General features: G+C 43.9%; 1 protein-coding gene across 3 annotated transcripts in view; it reads right to left on the bottom strand.

The window, feature by feature from the left end:
• Positions 1-243: 243 nt before the first annotated feature.
• The window catches only part of MYLK4 (myosin light chain kinase family member 4), a 552,315-nt gene continuing 544,827 nt past the window's right edge, over positions 244-7,731 (bottom strand). For all 3 annotated transcript variants that reach the window (XM_085607135.1, XM_085607133.1, XM_085607134.1), the window contains exon 14: positions 244-2,634. The gene's annotated coding sequence lies outside the window, so the exon portion shown is untranslated. The remainder of the gene's footprint in view (positions 2,635-7,731) is intronic.

Raw genomic sequence — 7,731 nt, 5'->3', positions numbered from 1 at the left:
CTGTGGTTTTCCACCGTCCGCTGCAACACAAGCCATTCTGTATTTTTTTGTTGAACTCATTGTCCTATTTGCAACCTATGGCAGCACAAGGACAGGATTTTACTGTGCATCTGGGAAAGATTGCCTAAGCTGCAATGTATATTCACCAAGAATAATGTAATAATTCACAAATTTCTCACTGTTAAAAATGGTGCTATATTCCTGCTCATAGAAGAGCTAATAAGCTGTGCTATGTCCATTGAGCACAAGGGAAGAAAAACATTTATTTTCACACAATAGAGACAGACAAAACTTCGACATAAATAAACCAAATGCTCCTGCTGGCTATCATTCTGATGCAATCAGAATCCTTTGGACATACAAGCTTCAGTTGAGCACTAGCCAACACAATTTATGATTCACTCATCTCACGCATTCGGCCATGGTGTTACCACTCTTCACAACACGTTTCCCTTGAAATCAAGGTGACACTGTATCTACTACAGACTGGGAGTATGACTAAAAAACATGCATGCTAATAAAATCTGAGGATGCTACTCGCCCCCAGGGCAGGCAAGTGACACAGGGCATTTAAGGAGGTGCAGAATTTAATAGGCTATTGCATAGCTGTCTGTATGCAGCAATGGCTCATTCACACACCACCCCCAAAGCATATGCATCTTCATAAACAAAAATGTAATTTCAGGATAAGAAAACAGTTGTTACAACACACAAGGCCTTGGGAATCTAATGAACGTAACCTAAGAAACTGTCCTAAATCAATCATTCAATCAAATTAATTTATAAAGTGCCTAAAACCTTTAGGCAACAAGACTATAGGGCCCTCATTATGATGCCGGTCGTACCATAACCGACGGCCTGTTGTTTGCGGTCCGACCGACATCTAGTGCTGCAGTCAGACCGCCGCATTATGATGCCTGGCGGCGGTCAGAGGCTGCATGTGGAAGGACTGATTGATGGTTCTGACAGGCTCAAGGAGCCCGTTCGACTGTTGGTCAGAAAGTAATTCCCTACAATGGGGTGATGCCTGCTCAGGAACCGCCATACGGATTACAATGTCCCTTTCAAACAGCCTTTCTATGGCGGTCTGACCGGAAACAGTGCCCTCCGCAGCCACCACTCTGAGGCCTGGGGGCACAAGTGATGCCCCCCAAACATCCATGAATTGTGTGGCTGGCACTGCATAGTGCCTGCCACACAGTGCATGGATGTTTGTAAACATACCCTTTACCATTGCGGGTTGTGCTGCTGCCCTTTTCTGATAGCTAGCACATGCCACAATAAGCAACTGCTGGCGGTGGCATCTTAATACGCTGGGTGGGACCTCTGACTCCTTGTCAGCCAGTCCCATTACGGCTACGATGTCGGTCAGACGCTCGTCCGACCGGCATCGTAATCAGCCCCTAAGTGATAGTGAAAGACAAAGCAGTAAACTTAAATAGATCAGCCTTTAGGGCTTTGCTAAAACCTAAATGAGAGTTCAACTGCCTCAGTGCTTCAGGCAAAGCATTCCATAGGATGCATGCCAAAACAGAGAAATCTACATTTCAGAACTGATAAAGCACTGCCTACATAGGTGGACTTTAACTTACACATTGTAGAAGCAGCTTCCTAACATCACCTACTTCATATTTGCGTTGAACAAACACAATAAATACATTAAATGTTTTCTGAACCCAGAGAATACATCCATGTCCATTTCTTATGATTAACAAGATCTGCAGATCTGAGAGAGCTCTGTTGTAGGCATGCACGGCACCCTTCCTTCTCACAATCTTAAGTGCTGGGTGCAGGAAGCTGTCTTGGGGGCACAGAGCAGATGACATTTTGTTTCTTGGTTTCAATACAACTGGGCCTTCTTCAGGAGAATACAATCAATCCAAGTCCTCACTTGGGCTGAGGCCCAAAAAGAAGGCAATGGCTGTGCAAATTATAGTGTGTGGTGATTTCTTGTGCTCCAAGTGTCAGGCAGTTTGAAGGATATGGCTTGAATAAACCTATGAGAGTGTAGCACGACACAGAAATGTAGCAGAAATCGAAAGGTACATCCACATCGCCAACTCGCATGCACGCAACTTCACTTGAAATCTTTCTTCCCACCCCCAGGCAAAATGCTTATTTACAAACACACCAACGTTTGAAGCCAACAATAGTGAGATGTTTAAGTGAAGAATGCCGAAGTCCTTCTTTCCTCCTTAATGCGTTTAGGTGCTTGACCTCGCTTTATAGCGGTGAACATTGGAAAACGTTCAAATATGTAGTTAAAATAGAAAAAGGCTCTTTCGAAAAAATATACGCGGTTGACAGGTCTGCACTGAAGTGAGCAATTTGTTCAACTCTGGCTTAGTTTGCTCTGTTCTGTAAAGAACACAACCAAATCCACTCCCTGCCACAGTAGTGAGCACCACAGCATGTACAATCATGAAGGATAACGTGTAAAGAAGATGACTGGATGTTCTTCGGTCAACATCTGGGTAAAGAAAGGGAGCGCAACCACACTGGGTCACGTCCTGCTGCTGAAGTGGTGTTGGTCCACTCGTTAAACAATAACGTCATCATGGGGGTCAAGTAACCGGAACTGCGGATGTTTCCCAAACTATTAGCAACAGAAACCATGCAGAACGCTTTTTCTTCCTGAAAAGTAAACAAAATGGAGAACATTCAGGTCAGAGGCAGCCCACAGCAGTGAAGGTTATTATTATTACTGCATTTTTCGGTTGTGATCTTTTCAAAGGCTGCAGCTTTCTTTGTACTTACATGGATGGGCCAGAAACCCACGTGGGAATCGTTCAGCTCGCAAAGTATTTTTTTAAGGTTTCGTTAAGATCTTGTTTGTCTGAGATCGGTGCAGGGATTTCTCATTAAAGCTCGGACTCATCCCCGCCTTTGGGTTGTCACTAAGGCCAGATGTATCAAAGGGTTTCACCCATTCTGTGTCTATGGGAAAATGTGTTCGCACATATGGCCTGAAGACAGTGAGGATCAAAGCCCAATATAGTACCAAGTGAGTTGTCTATTTGTGTAGCCACGTCAGATATTATCCCACCTCAGGCCTGAAGCCACAGGGGCTTCAACACCACACCACCCATGGAGCTACATGGAAGTGTGACCCTAAAACTGTCTAAAAGCACTGAGCAAGCAAACATGAGAGCGACAGAGGCCAAAAATCAAAAAGAAGGAAGCTAATGTATTTTAAAAGCAAGACAGAGCAAAATATCACAAGAGGATTTTCCACCTAAAATGAATACAAATAGATATCTAAACTCAATATCATAATTAATATAAGATAGAATACTTACTATAATGAAGAGCAAGGGCAATTTGTGTATCCACTGACATATATTTGGCTATTTTTGCGGGTCAATGTCTCATAATCAGAGAAAAACTGCCAAATGAAATGCTGCAATACAGCTTATGTAAATTAGAGTAAGTGATGGTTTGTGATCCTCAGTGTGTCACAAAACTTCATGCGCCTGTGAATTATATGTGTGCTCTCCCTGGGCAAGATTTTCAAAGGCATGTGCGCCTGTGAGCTTAATTTACAGTTGTAAATATCTTCTTTTACAAGCATAAAATGAGTGGAGAGTCATAAAAGCCATTTGTTGCACGTGTAAAAAGTAGGCTGGCTGAAATGGAAGTTATGAAATTATGACATTACGCCAGAGGAGTAACTAAGCGACATTTTCAGTAAAATTGTACTGTGGGCCTGCTGGAATAACACGAACGGGCAAAACTCAAGAGGCTGTTGGTGGAATGTTGCATCTTTTTATGATTGAATGTGTACTCACATCACAAACTGTAATGAAGATGCATTTTGCACTAAAATATAGAGCTAATCAAAGGATTGTCATTTCCACTAATTACAGGTAATTTTGCGAGGTTTTCTCAAAATTTGGAGTATTTACACAAAAGCTAATTACATATATTTCACATACCCCTAGTAAAAATGTTTACTGACAGAGAGGCTTCAGTTTGAGTAAATCAAGCCTTATGTGAGGGCAGTGGCCATATCACTAGGGGAATGCTCTGGAAGTTACTGTACTGAAGCAATTTACATGTTTATGGGTATTTACTAAACGCAACAAGCCTTTCCCACGATGGAAGCAGTCAGAGATGTACTTCTCACAAGGGCAGGAATACATTTCTAAATTCATTTCCAGAACAAGAAAAAAAAGCAACACTCGCAAAATTGGTGGCTTTATAGGGGGAATGATTTCTTCACAGAGAAACATGTTTTTCACATGAAGTGTATTTGCACTGGCCTTTTTTCTCTTGCAAAAATCTTTCTCAAGTATATTTTCATTTGACAAAATGAAATTCTCAAATCTTTTTCAACATTGCACATAAAAAGCTGAGTCTGCCTCAGTTTCCCAAGAGTAGATCGGATCCCAAAAGTTGTAAATCTGCATTTGTAGCCAGTAGTAAATCTGTAGCTACAGATTTACCACTTTCTGTCAGAATCAGTGACTCCGGTGTTCAAGTCTTCACTTTATAGAGCATATTATCCAATTACCCCCTTCAATCGTTTTTTTCCTAATCACTTTTTATTGGAACAGACAGCATCCTTTTATCCCCAACATTACTAATACACACAGGGACACAGACTGAAATGGAACATCAAGCTAACATATCAATATTTCTAACACAAATAAACATTTATTAGCATTTGATGAGCAACAGATGGACATGAACCAAATATATCTCCACAGACACAACCAAGTCCCAAATGTCAAGCATCCAAACCAACAAGTTACTTACCTTTGGTAATACTACTCTTGGCGGATAGTCTATTTAACCACAGATTCCTCAACTTGTGAATAGCCCAAGCTCCGGACTGGATCAGGAAATATTTTCTCAGCAATTCTTATAGGTGGCGTCACATGGCATCATACTGGTTCAGTCCCGCCCCTGAAGTGATGTTGGTACACATTATAACTGCCACCTCTGCGCATCAAAGCCAGTTTCTTCCTGATATCTGTCCACGCCGTCCAACGCGGAGCCCTTAGTAATTAGATTGTGCCAATGTGAGCTATAATTTGGATTTGTATAGACCAAAAGGTTCCATTCCACAGAACAGGGAGGAGGGTGGGTCAGTGGGGAATCTGTGGTTAGATACAATATGACAAGCTGATATGACTGCAATGAGGAACACCTTCAATGTGAATAACCTCAGACAAAAACTACACAGTGGCACTAAAGGGGTACACATTAGGATAGTGAGAAACAGACTGAGGTCCCACTGGCACATCACAAGGGGTTTTGGCAGTAACATGTGCCAGCCCTTTTTAAAAACACACATCACAACAGGTGATTTAAACAGAGATGTCTGATTAGGCAGTCATAAAATAGTTGTTAAGGTTGACAAATAACCTTAACCTGTTGCCACATCAAGGCCTGCTGGGCTACTCATAAGGTGATTAGTAGGTAATCAGACAACTGGGCTTGTAGGGGTTGGATACGTCGGGAAGAGCACCAAACAGCAAACCTCTCCCAGTGTCCCTCATCAATGTCTTCTTTCAAGGGATACAAAGCTGTCAATATGACCTTTACTACTTCAGGTGAGAGATCAAAGGCTGTCAACTTTTGCTGCTCAACCTCAATGTATGGAGGTGTAAGCTGAGCAGGCACGGATGGAGAACTTTGCCTTGCTGTTGCAAGAGGAGGTCTTCCCGAAGAGGAAGCCAAATCGTAAGACAGAAGCTTATGACCAGAAGTTCTGGATACCAAACTCTCTTGGCCCATTCTGGAGCCACAGGGATGATTTGGGCTTGATCATTCCTGGTCCTCTTCAGAACTCTGGGCAGAAGACATAGAGGTGGGGAGGTGTACAGCAGTCGAGAGATCCAATACAGATGAAAGACATCACCGAGAAAGAACTGCCTTGGGAACTCCAACGCGCAACAGCTTGGAACCTCTTTGTTAAAACCAGTGGTGAACAGATCGAGTCACACTTGCTACTATCACTGGAAGACACCCTGTGCCACCTCTGGATTTGCCACCATTTGTGATCCGCTAGGCAAATCCAGCTGAGCTGATCTGACCTGACTTTTAAGGATCCTAGCAGGTGTTATACGACCAGGAAGATGCCCTGACAAATGAGCCATTTCCAGAGGTAAAAAGCATCCTGGCCCAGGACCCACAACCCCACTATGCCCTGATTGTTTCAGTACCACACAGAGGTGGTATTCCTCCTGAGAACCTGCACCCATACTCCTTTGATGGACAGGAGGAAGGCTTTTAATGTTAAGCGAATTGCCCACACCTCCAACAAGTTGATGTGTAGGTGTGTAGGTGAGGTTACGCTAGAGATCAAAGATCTATGATCTCCACCTCTCCCAGATGACCTCCCCAACCCAGCAGTAATGCATCCGTGATGAACATCAGCTCTGGGTGGAGTAGGGAGAGGGGCCTGGCACCCATCCAGGTGCAGTCCAGCAGTCACCACTGCAGATCTTTTGAAGTCTCCATCGATATTTGGATGAAATCGGAGAGATTCCCTTGGTGTTGAGCCCACTAAGCTTAGCTCCCTTTGCATAGCCCACGTGTGCCACCTGTTGTGGTCTACTAGCAAGGTGCAGGAGGCCAAGATGCCAAGAAGCCTCAGAGTCACTCTCACTGAAAACCAAGTCAAAGGTTGAAACATCAGGATCATAGCCTGAATGTCCTGGACTTGTTGAGATGGAGGTAAAGCCCGAAATAGCACCGTATGCAGTATGGCTCTGATAAACGGGAGCCTCTCTGAAGGAGTCAAGTGTGACTTCGACACATTGTTGGAAAATACTAGAAATGTCAAAAGTTCAGCCATCATCTGGAAGCGGTTGATGCCTTTATGAGGTGAGCTTTCCTTCAGCAACCAGTCATCAAGGTGTGGGAAGACTGGAATTCTCAACCCTCAAAGATTGGCAGTCACCACCACAATCAATTTTGTAAACACCCAAAGGCAACAGTAAGGCCAAATGGGAGCACTGTGAACTGAAAAGGCTCATGGCATACCTGAAACCACAGGTAACATCTGTGGGCCTGCAGGAAGAGAAGGGGAAATATGCCTCCTGCAAATTCAACACCACCATTCAGTCACCTGGATCCAGAGAAGACAGACCTTGGGCCAGAGTGCGCATTTTGAACTTCTCTTTCTAAGGATCCCTTCATCAGGAGATCTCTCACTTGCCTTAGCACTTAGCACTTGCCTTAGCAGAAAGGTCCTCTTCAAGTCATTTTGGTGCAGGTGGTATGTTTGGAGAGATGGGAAGGGAGGGTAGGGTGTAACCATGTTGGACTATTTGAAACACCATCTGTCCGATGTGATACTTTGCCGCCTGTGGAGGTAACAACTAGAGGTGACAGTACGTTGTTAAGGGTAAATTAAAGGGGGTTTTCATGAGGGGCAGAGGGTGGGATGAGGGACTGCGTAGCTGTCGACCGGAGCCCTGACATGTGCTTCAAAAGGATGGGAGGTATGTTGTTGAAGTGGGGATTGTTGTGGCCTCTCATGTATGCCCTTTCCAAAGCCTCAAAATGGGCAGTAGTGCTTGGGAAACTACTGTGCGGGTGGAGCTAGGCCAAAAGAGTGTGTTGTTGCTTTGTTTTCTTTAAGTGCTCTAGCATTGAATCTGCCTTGTCCCGAAGAGAAGGGTGTTGTCAATGGGCATGTCCATGAGCGATTAATGGACATCATTTGAAAAACCTGTGGATTGTATTCAGGCGTGGCGCCAAAGCACCATAATAGCACCA

Source organism: Triturus cristatus, chromosome 5_2 (assembly GCF_964204655.1).
Source record: "Triturus cristatus chromosome 5_2, aTriCri1.1, whole genome shotgun sequence".
NCBI classification, from domain to species: Eukaryota; Metazoa; Chordata; class Amphibia; order Caudata; family Salamandridae; genus Triturus; species Triturus cristatus.
Note: the sequence above shows the minus strand (reverse complement) of the source record. Positions and strands in the feature narration are given on the sequence as shown.